A 15,915-nucleotide genomic window follows, 5' to 3' on the forward strand; every position below is an offset into this window, starting at 1 on the left:
AGGAGGTCACCTCAGAGACTGGGAGCCACACACCACTTGCAACCTAAATAACATTAAAATGATCCCACACCTTGATTAAATTCTCTGGAATGCAAGGGTGGTTCAATATTAAGGACTCCATCAATATAATCTACCATTCCAGTAAGTCACAGCATAAAAAGAAAGAGGATGGTTTTAGAAGAAGCTGAAAAGGACCAAACGACCATGCGTCTCTGGTTAAAAAGCAAATAACTAAACCCTTTAGGGAAAGATGACTTCTTCCTTCACTCAAGGAAAAAGCAGCCCTGCAGAGTCTCTTATGAGTCTAGCCAAGGGGCAGCTCAGATTAGTGTCCCGCTTCACTCTCCATCAGCTGTGACTCTGGGCAAGTTCACTAGCCCCTATGTCTGTCACCTCTCCCGAAGGTGGGATAAGATCAGTACCAACCTCAAACGGCAGTGGTGAGGATTCCTGTGCGAAATGTGGGGCCAGGGCTGGGTACACGGCAAGCCCGATACAAACAATAGCTGCAATGGTGAAATAGCAAAAGAATTCCCATTGCAGTGAGGGATGTGCACTATTGTGTCTGTTTTACTCAGAAGCACCAGTCAATGCAATTACAGATGAGGGGGGAAAGGTAAAAATATTGTAACAAGCAAACAAAAAGAAACTAGAAAAAGAAATTATCAATACTTGCAGATGATGCACTCATCTACCTAGAAAACTGACGGGACGAGTGAAAAGCTCTGGGAAACAGTAAGACAGGGGAAGGTAAGAAAAATTATCACCAAGAAGGCAACAGTCTCCATAGAAACAAGCAATAACCAGGTAAAGCCTCTAGTGGAGGACTCCAGCCACGATGCCCGAAGAGGGTGAAATGCCCAGGAAGAGCAGGAAATGTGCAGGTTTCTCATTTATAAACAAGTTATAAAGGAAAACTTTGAAAATCCATTAAAAGGTAAATTAGTAGAAAAGCATGGTGTACTCTTGGAAAGCGAGAGGTGATACTGTAGAATATCCATTTTCCCTAAATTTAAGCTACACTCTGGATGCTATCTCAGTTAAAATAGCCTCAGAAGTTTGCATAGAAAAGCAGACATGCAAGACTAATCAGGGAATTTGTTAAAAAGAAACGGAATGAGGAGGATTTGTTCTATTAGGAAAAATATGAAATTCTAATTAAAAAGATGCCAGTATTAAAAGGAAATAGGTCAAAAGCTTATGATGAAGTATCATTTCAAAAATTTTGGAGGAAATAGAAGATTTGATAACTGATGTAGGACACTGTGGGAAATATGTAACGCTGGGTCCCACCTAACACGACAGGCGATGCACTCATCTACCTAGAAAACTGACAGGATGAGTGAAAATTTATCTTGAGGTAAATTTCCAATGGAGTAAACATTTATTTGTAAAACATGAAACTTCAGGGAACCAGAATGAAGTGTGAGTGGATGTGGCCAGTATCCTGGTGTGAAAAGTCGGGGTACATCTGATTGTTCTAAGGAAGACTGATGGACGACACAAAAATCAAACACCTGCATGGCCCAAACATCAGGCACAAAGCTGAGAGACCAACTCGACCCTGGAAAAGGTATTTCAAAATACATGAAAATGGAGGGAACTTCCTAAAGGTATAAAAAGCTTATGCAGATGAATAGCCAAAAATGTAAGTAATCATCAAAGAAATGGCCAGAGACTTGGAAGGGACACTTTACAGGAAGAAAAGCATGAAGAAAATGGGTCAATAAACAAAGTTAGTCATAATTAGAGAAAAGCAGATCAAAACGGTGAGATCTTTTTCTGATCTGTTTAAATGTTTGATGATGTCCAGCGTGGTGAGGGTGCGGGGCAATGAGCCCCTCTACACGATGGCTGTGGTTGGGGCCAAGTGGTACAAGTTCTTGGAATGTGTCTGCACTTAAAGTGCCCCTCTCCTTGACTGAATAATCCCACGGCGAGAGAAATTTGCCTATGGTATTTACACACAAAAATTTTCCCGAGAAACAAGATCACCAAGGTTTTCACCCATCAGCACTGTTTCAATGCATTGGGGTATATAGGCGTGATTTCTCTGATGCTACCAAAAAGAATGAGTCTCAAAAGTTACGTCCTGGTGTGGAAAGATCACTGGGATCTTTGTTAAATTATTCACAAGGGGCACAGAAGAGTGTGCATAATAAGTCGCACTTTTTTTCCAGAGAAGAATCACAAGAAACAGCGGTGTTTGCCATGGCTGGGTCTACTGTTGGTGGGGGGAGTCAAGGAGGCATTCATTTTTAATATATATACGTATACATTTATACATATTAAAGATTATATAGTCTTTATATATAGTTTGGATTTCCTAGTCGTATTCAGGTATACCTTTGTATGTCAATGGCACTATTTAAGAGTAGAAATTAAGACCCATTTTCACTTTTTACTTTTTTTTGTGCCATTTACAATATTAATAAAACCACATTAAAAATTTTCAAGTTTAAAAAAAATCCTATCAGAGCTATAGCCTTCCATAAGGCTGAGCAGTGTAGAAAGACCCCAGGCACTCCACATAATAGGTTAAGTTGCATGAAATTGCTGATGGTCAATTATTTATGATCATGAAAAACGGTAATTTCAAATGCTTTAACCTAATAAAAAGTTGTAGAACAATACATCACAGAATTCAACACACAAGCTTGCAGCCACCGAGCTTGCAAACAGAAACGACAAACAACCCAGGAGCCACAAACCAAGCGTTGGCAGCTACGTCCGAAGGGAGTCCCTGCAACAGACAAGGCTGGCTATGCCTGGACAGCACCTGAGCAGGAGCAGAGGGGACCAGGGGAGCAGGCTGGGTCCGGGGGCCGGCTGAAGGAGCTCCGTGGGCAGGATGGCAGGTCCGGGTCAGGAAAACCACTGTCCAACACGGATCACCCTTGGGTCCTGGACCTGTCTGAGCCATCTGAGCAAATCTGAGAGGAAAAGGGCTGTGTGGAGTCTTCTGCCTGGCAGGCGCCCAAGGTATAGGCGAGGCCAGGGCTCAGCAGAAAAGCCAAGGATGGGTGATGAAGTCAGGGGAAGCAGGGAGCCAGGTGGGAGCCTGTGACCTGTGCTTGAGAGGGATTCCTGAGATTCCAGAAGGAGGAATAGAGTCACGCAAACTGTATTTGCAGAAATACTGGCTTAGACTTTTCCAGAATTGTAAATAGAAATGCTTAGTGAGGTATCAGTGCGATGCCTAATAGAAAAAAGAAAATCAAATCGGCAGAGACCAGAGACAATGAATTAATTAATTAATGATGCAGTAAAAAGACAGGCTCCTGAAAAGAAGCCACAGCCGGACAGGGGAGTGGTGGGATGTGCGGCTGCTACGGAGCTGGGTGGGAGCCTTGGGGGTTTGAGCAGACACGTGGGACGTGACAGATGCTGCACGGCCTGAACCCCGGGCTCCTCTGCCCAACCCCTCCGCCCTGCAGTGGTCACAGTAGGTCTACTTTACATGAGGTCCAGCCCACGCGGGTCCAGCTCCACTGGAGGCCCGACTCATTCGAGGCCCCGCCCACCGGTTGCCGTGGCAACCCCTTGCAGTCAAGTTCCGGGCTCTACTTGCCGCAGGGGAAAGCCGTTGCCACAGCAACGGTGGGCGTGTCCAGCATGGCGCCTGGAGCTGGGCCGCGCATCCCTTCGGACAGAGGTGCTGGTGCCTCTGTGGTGAGACGGCCCCTCGCGGCGCAGGGCCGGACCCTGAAGTGGGGCCGGGCCGCGGAGAGGTCAGTGGGCTCGCGCCGCATCGCTATGGGACCCCAGATCTAACGCCATTAAGCCCTTTTCTGCGTTTTACAGATGGGGGAACTGAGGCCAGGTTGGGAAGACAGGGGGAAGGACTTGCTCCAAGCCAGCACCTTGGTGTCCAGGCAGGATCCTGCTGGCCCAGCCAGGACACTTTTCTTCCCAACTTTGAACATCCGGTTCTAGCAGGTCCAGGCCCCAAGGGTGACCTGTGTGGTACAGTTTCCCTGATCTGGACCTGCATCCTGTGCCCACAGAGCTCCCCCATCTGGCCAAAGCCCCCTTGCCCACCTGGTCCCTGCCGATCCCCTCTGGGCATCTGCCTAGCTACACCATGGCTCACCCTGTAGTCACACTTTCTCTTCAGCTTCTGCAGCCTTTCCCTAAAACTGAGAATCCTCATCCTCTGAAGTTGTGTTAGGATGCCTCCTCCATGCAGCCTTCCTGCTTTCACCGCTGATGGAACCTTCCCACCCTCTGAGTTCTCATTTGTTTCATCCTCTGAGAGTCTCAAGTTGTTGTGTTTAAAGTGGGCCTGATCCTCCTTGGGGTTCGGGGAAGAACAAAGCCACTGAGCCAACAGGCAGTGTATAAATTGTCTGAGAACCAGGCTGCCCGGGTGCAGTCCTGGGCAGGAGAACATGGCACAGACTCTGCAGGCTGGTAGGCCAGCACATGTGCAGGCATCTCAGCAACAGCGCAGGCAGGATTCCTGCGTGACTGCGGGCTGCTGAGATGAGGTGGAGACCGACACCAGCCACTGGCCTGGGTACAGGGGAAGGAGGCCCAGCATATGCAGTGGGGCTGGGGTCCAGGAACTGGCCAAAGACTCAAGTCCCAGGTCTGGGCCTCTCGACTGGGCTGACCTGAGGGCCGTCTGAGGCTGAGCACATGGGGACACAGAGGGGCAGCCAGGCGGAGAGCTTCAAGCCCCCTACGGACAGCTGCTTCTGGCTCGCGCCAGTAAACTGGACCCCACCAGGGTTTGTCTCATGATGCAGAATGTGCTTACTTTTGAATAACTAGCTGTCTACGCACATCCTCTTGCCCAGGGAGGTACAGTTATCACCTCATTTTGCAGACGAGGAAACCAAGTCTGACAGACTTGAAAAGGCCCCTGAAGGTCAGGGGTGCCTGAGCCAGACCCCTGGTTGCACACCCTTTCCACGACTCCTTCTAGCTTCTTAGGGGCCAGAGCCACAGAGGGTGAGACAGCCGTTGGTAGGAAACAGGCTCCTGGATGCCAGTCACTAACCAGTGCCAGTTGTTTTATTAATGCCAGTGACTGGCCCACTCCAGGCTTTCGTTCATGGGGGCTCTTATTAGCCGGACCCCTGAACTCCTCCCCTGGAAAGTCAGCAGGGCTGGGATGTGGCCCGGGAGTCTGAATGTGTCGGAACACACGTTCTGCCCCTCAGCAATTCCCAGTCTCACTTCACTGCAGAACCACCAGGAGGCAGGACCAATGTTATCAAATTTTATGAAGAAATGAAACAACCTGCCAGAGAGAGGCATCTCTGGGGCCCAGATCTGGAAACCCAGCACAGAGCTGGGAGATCCACACCCAGTCAAGGGCTGGAGATTGGCGAGGCCCCAGTGAACAGGCCCCTGGGCTTCTGGCTTGGGAGGCCCTGAGGGGAGCCGCACTGCGTGTGGACAGCTCTGCTGGGCTCTGCCCGTGGGGTGCCTGACAGCCAGTTGCTGACTCAGTGTCTGGCCAGCAGCAGCTGGCAGCCGGCGGCTGAGCTGGGGCCAGAGCCCATTGTGGGGGCCCATGTCCACTGAGCAGCTGCTTCCAGCAGCTCCCTTAGTGCCCAGAGCAGATGGAAGTGCTGACTCTTTAAAGGTCAGTCAAAGTCCCCAACACACCCGCTTCTGACCCGGCCACTGTTTTCTCTCCTCTGTGGATCCACAAAGACCTCACAGGCTCTGAGCTGGGTCTGGGCGTGTGGGGTGAGGGCATAGGACCTCCCTCTCTGTATCACAACAGTGTTGCTTGTCAGGTAGGGCTAGTGGTCAGGACATGCCCACTACCCACCCTGAGCTGGATGGGGGATGGGGAGGAAGCAGGTTGGGGGCTTCCCAGTGACCCCAGCATGGATTCTGTCTGTGCATAAAGCCAAGGGAAGGGGCTGGGGGCCAGAGAAGGTGCTCTGGGGGTCCGACGTGGAGGATGTCCAGCCTGCTTCTAGGTGCTGGTGCTGGTGAAGGCTCATGGGCTGAGCAGAATGGGCCAGTCCTGCCCAGAGCAGCCTTGCAGTCTTACTGAGGACAGACACTTCCCCCGGAACCTACTGAGAAGTGGAGAGGTGTTGCCATGGCAGCGTCGGGGGTGTACAGGGCAGGGCCCCCTCCAGACCTGACCCACCCACTCTGTCCCTAGGGCTCTGGTTTAGTTTCAGCCAGTGAGAGGGTCCACGGGAGGCTGCAGGGCAGGGGGGGGGGGCTGGGGTGAGGTGGGAGCAGTCTTCCCTAGTGTCTCCTTTTCAGACCCGCCCAGATGGGCTGCGACCCCTGTTGAGGGCTTTGGTTCCCATACAACCTCCTCTGGGTTCTGGTGTGGCCCCCTCCCTGTCCCCTTGAGGATAGACAGAGACTCTCAGTGTCCCTGACTTCTGGGGCTCGCCCTCCCTCAGAGGGTCCTCAGCCGTGCCCCCTTCCCCCAGCAAATCACCCACACAAACTCTGTGCAGCTACCCCAGTGAGTTTCCTGCTGGGAACCCTCCCCAGTACATGCTGCCCCTTCCCCAAAGCCCAAGAACGTCAACATCATTTTCATCAGGCACAGACCCCCTAGATATCAGTACATCATTCAGAGAAGACACTCTACTGGTCATCTTTCTCTGAGCCCGGCTAACGAGACAGGAAGTGAACAAGAGAAGTTCAGGGGGACAAAATCAAACACTCCGGAAGTTAAAAAAAAAAACAAAAAACTTACTTGATTAAGTGAAGAAATTAAACTGAAATTACACCCTAGTTAGAAGTGAATGAGAGTGGGATGCACTGTACGGAAGCCAGTGCAATGGAGCCACTGCACTAAAAGGGTAAAGGCAAGCCTTACACGCTTTGCTGAGAACTCAAGAGACTGCAAATGACTGACTTGTACGTTAACTTCAGAATCCAGGTAATGAGTAACAACAAAACTCAACAGAGTTCCGGAAAGAAGTTAAGATAAATTCTGAAGTTATGAAATAGAAAATAAACAAAAATTAAGCTTAGAAAGAAAAAAAAAGGATTGGTTCTTTGAAAGTGAGAAGAGGATATAACTACAGAAAAATACTTTAAATTAAATGTTTACGGACTAAGTGAAAACCTAAATAAAATTCCTAACTTTCTAAGAAATATTAATTACCAAGATTTTTGCTATAGACTGAATGTTTACGTCTCCCGCCCACCACACATTCGCACGCTGAGACCCTAACCCCTCGCTGTGGCGGAGATAGGAGGTGGGGCCCCGGCTCGCGATGGGCTCGGGTGGGTGGAGCCCTCCTGGGTGGGGTCGGCGCCCTCAGGGAAGTGACGGGGAGCTCCCGCCCCGCGAGGACGCCGAGGACGCCGCGAGAGGCGGGCCGCCTGTGAGACGGGAGGCGGCGCCACCAGCCGCCGAGCCCGCCGCGCAGCCCCCGCCTGCGGTCTGTGAGCCCCGCACCCCCGGCCCGTGTGCGGCGTTGTGCTGCGGCAGCACGAGGTTCAGTAACGGAGGGAAAGTGAGACCGTCAGCGACCTGACCTCTCTCACGCGCTTGGGGGTCAGACCCAGGGTGTCCTGCGGGCCGCGGTCTCCCACCTCCTCGAGGAACACGGTATCTGCGAGTTGAAGTGTTCTAAAGCAGAAGAAGCATGGCGCAGCCCCTGACTTGTTCTCTGAAGGTAACGTGGTCCGCCCACCCCAACAGCAGCCCCCACGAGCGATCCGCTGTGCGCCGCTCCAGAGAGCGCTCGCGTGTCCCTTCCCAGCCCGCCCCCACCCCAGCGGCCGCCCGGACCTGACGCCCAGCATCGGGGCGGCTTCGCTGGCCCTGGAATCTCCGTCAGCGGAGGCGGACTCTTCCGGGTGCGGATTCTTCCAGCACGTTCTGAGCTTCGCCCGGCCGTGGACACACCGGCCGTGCCCACCCCGCACCGCGGAGAAGCGGCCCGGCTCGGGGCTGTGCTGCGGCTTGCTTGTCCGTTTGCCCGTCGGTGAACCTCTGGGCTGCCTCTGGTCTCTGTTACCCGGAAGACTCGAACGTTCTTGTGCCAGCCTTCGGGGGGACACACTTTTTACTTTCTCTTGAAACTGAAGGGAAACGAGAAGGGCATAGAAAAATAGGTTTTTAACTTTCTAAGAAGCTGCGGTGCAATTTTCCACTCCCATCAGCAGTGTCAGAGGTTCCACTTGCTTCCGGCTTTTGCCAACACTTGGTATTGTCAGCCTTTTTTATTTTAGCCATCATATTTTTCCTTGATATTTCCTTGATGATAATGATGTTAAGAGCTTTTTCATGTGCTTACTGACCACTTGTATATCTTTTTTTTTTTTTTTTTTTTTTTTTTTTGTGAAGTGTCTGCTCAAGTCTTTGTCCGTTAAAAAAAATGTTGGATGTTTGGCTCTGTATTATTAAGTTGCAGGATTCTTTACACATTCTGGATACAGCTCATTTGTCAACTGTATGTGCTGTGAATATTTGCTACCAGTTGTGATTTGCCCATTTCTTTTTTTTTACATTTAATTTTTGTCTTTATTTTCTTGATGATGCTTTTGATGAGCAGAAGTGTCTAATTTTTATGAGGTCTTATTTACCTTTTGTGTGTGTGTGTGTGTGTGTGCTTTCTGTGTGTCCTGAGAAATCTTTGCCTACGAGGCTGCAAAGATTTCCTCTTGTCTTTTCTTCTAGCAGTTTTGTTGTTTCCACTTTTACCTTCAGGTCTACGATGCAGCTTGAATTGATGTCCAATTGTTGGAGCACCGCTCACTGGAGAATTTTACCTTCCCTGCTCAGCCACTCTGGGTCCCTTGACAGAAACCACTGACCATGTGCGTTGGGTCTGTTTTTAGACACTCTGTTCTGATGCATTCATCTTTCCTTTTTCCAGTACCATACTCTTTTGATTACTGTAAGTATCAGTACATTTTATTGTTTTAAAAAACAAGATCTTGTGGGGGGGTGGGTATAGCAGTGGTAGAGTGCATGCTTAGCATGCAGGAGGTCCTGGGTTCAATCACCAATGCTGCCATTAAAACCAAACAAAACAAGATCTGAAGCAAAAGGAAAAAAATGGTAACATGTCTTAAATCTAGTGGTGGATCCATGGATTTTGAAAACTTTCAGATATTTTAAAATGTAATAAAAGACAGATTCCATTCACAACAGCAAAAAACACTTGTAAGTACCTACGAAGAAATTTAACAGTAAGTGGACAAGTTCGTTATAAGAAAAAAACTGTAATAGGTTATGACATAAAATTTACATGAATAATTGAGAGATAGACTATTTTCCTGGAAAGGAAGACTAAGTATTATAAATTTAATGCAATTTCTATAAAAATCGTAATAGAGTACTTTAGGAACTTAAGTTCACTCTCAAGCTAATCTAGGCAAAACCAGTAAGAGTGGATAGCAAGGAAAACTTGAAACATGTCAAAGGAAAGTTAACTAAGGGAAATTTATCTATCTTTCGGCAAATCAATCTGAAAGCTCTGATAATTACAATAATTCAGTACTGGCAAAGGGACGGACTAAAAGATAAGTGAAGTAAAACAGATACAAATGAATTTAGCTTGTGATGAAGGTGGTATTTCAAACCAGCAGGGAATAGGCAGTCCACTTTCTGAACCGTGTTTGTTGAGCAGAGTGTCTGGGGAGGTAAAATGCCGTGTCTTCCTTGTTTTACATACACACACAATTCCAGACGGATTCAAATCTAAACTAAGAATGAAAGCTTCCAGTTATAGGAGAAAATGTTTGCAACATGCATAAAAGACGGTATATCTGTATCCACAACATTGAAATACCTCTGAACGTTAAATCGATGCCTCAGCATGTTTGAGTGTTTGCAAAAGGAGGCATTTGAAATGCTTTGAAAAACAAATAACCAAAAACTTTAAAACTACAAAGCAGTATGAGGCTATAAAAAAGTGCCTTGAGAACGCAGAGAGTTGGGGGTGGCCTCTGCTTGGGTGACTCCCTCCCCCACCCACCCCGGAGTCAGGAAGAGGTCATTCCAGGGACGGTCCTGGCTGAGTGGGGCTTGAAGGAGCCTGGGGTCCACACTCCCACGTGGTGACTGTGTCTGTGTGTGTGGGTTTGCATGTGCCGTTTGGGACAACTTCTCTTTAACCACCTGTGTGAGCTTCCAGTGGCCTCTTGTAACCTCTTCTCACAAACATGGTGGCTAAAATACAACTCGAATTTATCCCCTTGTAGTTCTGCTGCCCACAAGTCCAACATCAGTTTCACTTCACCAAAATCAAGGCGTTGGTGTTGGCAGGGTCCCTCCAGAGGCTCCAGGGGAGACCCTATCCTTGCCTCCCCTAGCTTCTAGTCCTGCACTCCTTGGCTTGTGGCCTCTTCCTCCATCTTCAGAGCCAACATCGTAGCCTCTTCAAATCTCTGCCTCCATCGTCACATCGTCCTCTGCCTTCTCTGTGTCTAATCTCCATCTGTCCCTCTTATAAGGACCAGGACCCTTGGGATGGCATCTAGGGACCATCCAGACAATCCAGAATAATGTCCCCATCTCAGGACCCTTCATTTAAATACACCTGCAAAAACTTTCTTTTTAAGATGACATTCACAGGGCTAAGACCCTGATATCCTTGGGGTCTCCATTTGGCCTAGTGCCCCGTGTCACTCTGTCTTTTATGCTTAGACGTTAAACTGGAGAAACACGCAGAGCCCACACGTCGGCACGCCCAACCTGTGTGCTTTCCTGTCCTGCAGAGGCCGCAGGGCTAGAACCCCGCTTCCCGGTCACCATTGCCACAAACTCACAAGGGTCTTGAAGACAGAGGGCTACTGGGTGGTGGCCCAGGTCAGTGACGTAGCTCTGGGTCATTCCTGGAAGCCTGGGATGGCTCTCATCTTCAGTCCTCCCAACAATCAGGAGCGGGGACTGGCACCGCCAATAAACCCCTTATCATTCAAACAAGCCAAAGTGAATTCCCGCGGAGCCCTGGCTGGTACAGTCCACAGAGGCAGCCTTGGTGACATCTGACACTTTGTTGGGACACTGGATCTCAGCCATGGCAGCAACGGGAACCCCCGGGCAGCAGTGAGCAATACCCACCCTCGAGCCTCATGGAGCCAGGGCAGCTGTGGGGGCGTCTGGCCCAGGCGGCTTTAACGGCTCCTCGGTTGAGTCCCGCGGGCGGCAGGGCTGAGAACCGCGGCTTTGGGCGCTGCCTGTGCAGCTGCGTTTGGCTTCTGTCCCACTGACGGGTGATTTATACCTACACCGTTTCACTCTACCAGGCTCCGCGGCTGCAGCCGTCATGGCTTGAACATCCCAGAACTCACCCAGCTGACCTTCTGTTACTGGTCATGTCATTGCCCGTCACCTGCTTCACACGGGCCATCGGGGGTGCTTCCGCAGACCCCTTAGGTTACCTTCCCAAACACAGAGTTTTTGTACTCAAGGTCATCCACCTCCATGCTTTTCAGAGTCAGTATCTTCCATCTGTGTTTTTTCCCCCGAACTTGTGTTTCTCTGCTTAGGATGGTGTGCTAGTTATTTTCCTGAAGGATCCATCAGTCATCCGAGACCCTCTGCGTGCTGACGACCTGCGAGTGAAATTCCTCCGACACAGGTGAGGTGGGTCTGTGGGCAGCAGGAGCCCCCACGGGGCTCTTCATTCCCGCTTCAGCCCCAGAAAACATAGCTCAGGGAGGCTTTAATTCAGACTTGGAGGTCAGAAGATGACTTCGCAAAAACAAAATTGGCAGCGAAAGTGGCTGAAATTAAATCTTTTCTTGGATCTTGGCAGAAGAGAGGCTGACCTTGGAGGAAGGAGTTTGGGGATCAATTCCTTTCCTATTTGTTATTCAGGAGTAGAGGTGAGGGAGACAGGAGGCCAGCCCGCACCCCGGTCATGGTGCCATTTGCTCAGCTGTCCCCAGGAGCGGGTGTGGGGCTACAGTCCCTGTGGCCACGTTGCCCTGTGGATTCAGGCCTCCTCAGGAAGCAGCCATGGCTTCGAGTCAGGAGCCTGACTCCCCCAACCCACGGTGCAATTTGTGAAGTGAAGGGGCCCTCTGGAGGGGGCATCCCGGCAAGGGTGGAGCAGAGGCAGCCATACACCAGGGGAGCCAGAGATCAGGCCATGATCCGTGCAGACCCTGATGGCGGAGAGCGAGCTCTCTTGGACAGATCAGCGCGGAAGGAGATGCCCTGTGGTCTGAGTCACATTCTGGGAACAAGGGGGGAAAAGAGGTAGGAGCCAGAATGCGACTAGAAATGGTATGAAGATTAGCAGGGTGCCCCTGATGGGTAAGTCCCCCTTGTGAACTGCCACACAGGTCCTGTCTGCCTGGGGCACCGGCCCTTGCCTGACCCAGGGGGACCAGGGCCCTGGCTGAGCTGGAGCAGACCTGCCCACCTCCCAGGGAGAGCCGGGCTGAGGCCCTGATGACAGGCACACCCTCAGAATGACCCGACACCTCTTCCTCCGCGTGCCCACCTGGGCCGGCGGGCGGGGAGCCCCAGCTCATTCCGGGTGTCCGTCAGCGGGTGCACACAGGGTCAGTGTCGGGGGGACGCGGGCCCAGGCCCCTTCTCCTCCAGGCCAGCCCCGCGCTCTTCCCCACTGTGCGTGGAGCTGCCCCTGGGCCGGTCACGTCCCTGCGCCATGCCTCAGTGTTCCCATCCATGCATGGGGAATTTTAAAGCCTGCTTTCCTCGAGGGGAGCCGGGATGGGCTGAGCTAAGTTCTGTAGAGCACCGCGGACGGGCAGACCCAGTTCCTGCTCACCGCATGCTGGGCTTCTAGAACATACAGGAATCCCACCTCCCACCTGGGCTTTTAGGTTCAGCCCTTCCCAGACGGATCCGGCAGAGGAGGGGCCCCAGTCCCCTCTAGGTCTTCCTCCCACAGCACAAGCTGTGCTCCTGGAGGGACAGTGAGCACAACTATCTTCTCAGGCTCCCGATGGCCCTGACACCCCCCCCCCCTAGCCTTGTCTGCACCTCCTGAGCCACGTCTGGTGTCTCAGGAGCTCGGCAGCCCCAGCCCAGCTTCCTGGGTGCAGGGGAACGGGGAGAGGTCAGCAGGAGGCCTGTGACCTCAGTCACCCCCACCCCGCACGCCAGATCTGGGGGGCAGAGGCAGCCCCGCAGGCATGAGCTGACATTCCCAGAACCCCCTCCAGCGCAGGGCAGAGGCGAGGAGGCATCCAGGCTGGGAGCTGGCCCCCAGGGCTTCCAGCATGGCTGGGTGAAGGTCTGAGCTGGGCCCTCCGAAAGGAGCCTGAGGGGAGGGGTCTGTACAGAGGAAGGGGACATCTCCTGACTCACGAGGGCCCTTCTCGGGGCCCTCTCACCTTCTCCACCAGGAAATCACGTGTGGCCTTGGGCCCCGGGGAATGGTGACCCTCCTGTCATGCCCCCTTTATCCTTTCCCTCTGCCCAGAGGCCCCTGGGACAGGAAGTCTGTGCCCCAGGGGGCTTTGGGGAGGGTGGGAGAGATTCAGGGAGAGGAGGCTGGCCAGGTGGCCAGGCAGTGGGCAGCCAGCAAAGGCCTTCAGACCCAGAGCTTTCCATCTCAGTGAGGCTGCTTATAAATGCAGAGTCTCGGGCCCCACCCTGCCCTCCTGAGCCAGGATCTGATTTTGGACAGGCCTCCTGCTGAAGCGTTCCCACCAAAGCGAGAGAAGACTGCTGGCCAGTAAAAGAGACCTTCACCCAGTGACACACGTCGCCGGGACCTAGTCTGAATCCCAACTCTTAACAAATCACTTTGAAAAGACATCTTTTAGACGATTGGAAAAATCTGCCTCTGGACAGGCCATCAGATGATACTAAGGAACCGGCCTTAGTGTTGTTAGGTATAATGATGACACTGAGGCCTTGTAAGAAAGTGCCCATACCTTTAGATGCCCGCTGGCGATCTGGGTGAAGTAACACAACGTCTGAGGGGTGCTCGGACACGTGAACATGGGGCGGGGGCGGGTCAGAGAAACGAGGACAAGTGAGGACGGCGGGTGTGGGGGCGGGGCCGTGTGCTCTGCTTCTGCGTCTGTTTGCAGGATTTCTGCCGTGACTCTGAAGATGTTTTAAGTTCGTGGCTGTCTCCCGGTGCCCGTGTCTCCTGTCGCTGCCTTGGCTTGTCCCCACAGACTCTGCAGGGGTCACAGCCGCGTCGCTCACACCCAGAGCACAGCCCTGCGGGAAGGTGGGCACTGGGACACGGGCACCCGCCCAGACCCTCTGCAGAGTCGGCGCCTCGCCAGCGGATTCACCCCTGCCTTGGGCTGGACCTTGGGCCAGGGGGGTGGTCCTCTTCAGACCTTCCTGTAGTCCGCCCCCACCACCACCACCCCCCCCCCCAGCAGCCAGCCTGGGTCACTTCTGCCGTCAGGAAGGACAAGAAAGCTGTTTTGAGAGAAGAGGTGAAGTTCTCAGTGGGGCCTCAGTCCAGCCACTGGGTGTCGCTGTCCCTGTAGGGCCAGCAAGTGGTCCCCAGGCTGGAGGGACTCCCAGGGTGGGGCACTCCCAGGGTGGGGCACAAGCACAGGCTTTTAGAGTCAGGTGGCCTCTGACCCCAGAGCCATCCCCTCCGAGCCTTCCTGTCCTGCGGATCCGCTGGACTCCCGGCCTCCTCGGCTCCTTGCTGAGTCTCCTGCCAGATGAGCAGATTCTCAGGCTGGTCCTGCTGAGCGGGAAAGTCTGGGGATTCTGATACTCACTCATGTTTGGGGCCCTCTGCCCTCCAGACACCGGAGACTCCTTCCTTTCCTGGCCGACTGGCAAAGCACATTCCTTGCTGTGATCTGTCAGTGCTGTAGGTAACGTCCGTGATGCTGTGGGGCTTTCGGGATAAACCCCAAATGTGCCCTCCTCTGTCCAGATTGTGCCCAGATCCGTGGGCCTGGCCCACTCTGCCCTGTAACCCTTCTCCCCATCAGGTTCAGAAAGCCCACCAGGCCGCCGTCCCCACCGGGGACGTGCTCCCTGCTGGTGCTGGACCTCCCTGAGCCACAGCTCACAGCTGCGCCTGTGCCTCCCCAGGGGCCGTCTCGTTCATCACCGCTTACTCTCGCGGCTGACACAGAGGAGACTGTCAGTAAACGGGGGATAAACAAAACTGTGAATTACTGAAGCGAAAGGTCCGCACCTCTCCCAGGAAGAAGTGTGTTGAACGGAGGACAGAAACACGGCTCTGCTCACAGACTTGTCAGTGTTAAGGGAAAGCGGTCAGCTCCCTGAGCTTAAAAAAGTCAGTTAGGCATCTTTGTCAGGGTCCCCAAGACCACTGGGGCTCGATTCACTCGGGGCCCCCAGGACCCAGCGGAGGCCGCACTCAGGCTGCGTTCAGGACGGAGAGCGGGAACAAGGCAGCCTCAGTGAGAGGAAGAGGAGCACGGCGGGGCGGGCGGGGGGAGAAGTCGGGGACCAGGCTGAGCTTCCAGAGCCCCCTCCCCGCACACGACACGCTCAGTGCCCGCCACCAGCTGTGTGACACGGGAGGTGCCGTCCACCCCGCAGGGCCCCGGGGCTGTCCTGGGGGCTGGTCCCGGGCACCCGTGCCTGGTGGGGACCCACTCCCAGGAGGAAGCGGCTCTCACACGAGCCACACTTGCACCAACCTTTAGGGGCAGCCGGGCCCTCCCAGCCCCCCCGGCCCCGGCCAGCCTCGCGGGCCAGCCTTTCTGAGGGGGCAGGCGGGCCTGCTCGCTAACCCTCTTCTGCACAGCAGGTCGAAAACGGCTCCCCGATGTCAGAGAGAGACAATGAATACATTGGCTCTAGAAACCCCGTGGTCCATGCTTGAGCTCAGCTGCAGCTAAACCCAGCAGACCTGCTCGCAGGACGAGCTGATAATGAGAGTATCAGCTTCCTGCACTTCGAGGCCTACCCAGCGGCTCAGCAAATCACAGGGCGGGGGGGGGTTGTTTGTTCATTAATAAATTGGAATAGGAGAGACTGACAAACTCTGAGCATCAAGGCTGCGTCGGGAGTGAATGAGCGTG

At 53.0% G+C, this 15,915-nt stretch overlaps 1 long non-coding RNA gene across 4 annotated transcripts; it reads left to right on the plus strand.

Moving 5' to 3' along the window:
• Positions 1–7,287: 7,287 nt before the first annotated feature.
• LOC116663839 lies at positions 7,288–15,876 on the plus strand. 4 transcript variants are annotated; one of them, XR_004320212.1, is made up of 6 exons: positions 7,288–7,619; positions 8,657–8,846; positions 11,446–11,537; positions 13,563–14,334; positions 14,659–14,730; positions 14,851–15,876. It is a non-coding gene; the product is annotated as an uncharacterized LOC116663839 (long non-coding RNA). The 4 variants fall into 4 exon arrangements; XR_004320214.1 differs by having other exon boundaries at positions 13,563–14,117; XR_004320211.1 differs by having other exon boundaries at positions 14,659–15,876.
• Positions 15,877–15,915: the final 39 nt, after the last annotated feature.

The sequence above is a fragment of the Camelus ferus genome, chromosome 5 (genome assembly GCF_009834535.1).
Source record: "Camelus ferus isolate YT-003-E chromosome 5, BCGSAC_Cfer_1.0, whole genome shotgun sequence".
Classification (NCBI taxonomy): Eukaryota; Metazoa; Chordata; class Mammalia; order Artiodactyla; family Camelidae; genus Camelus; species Camelus ferus.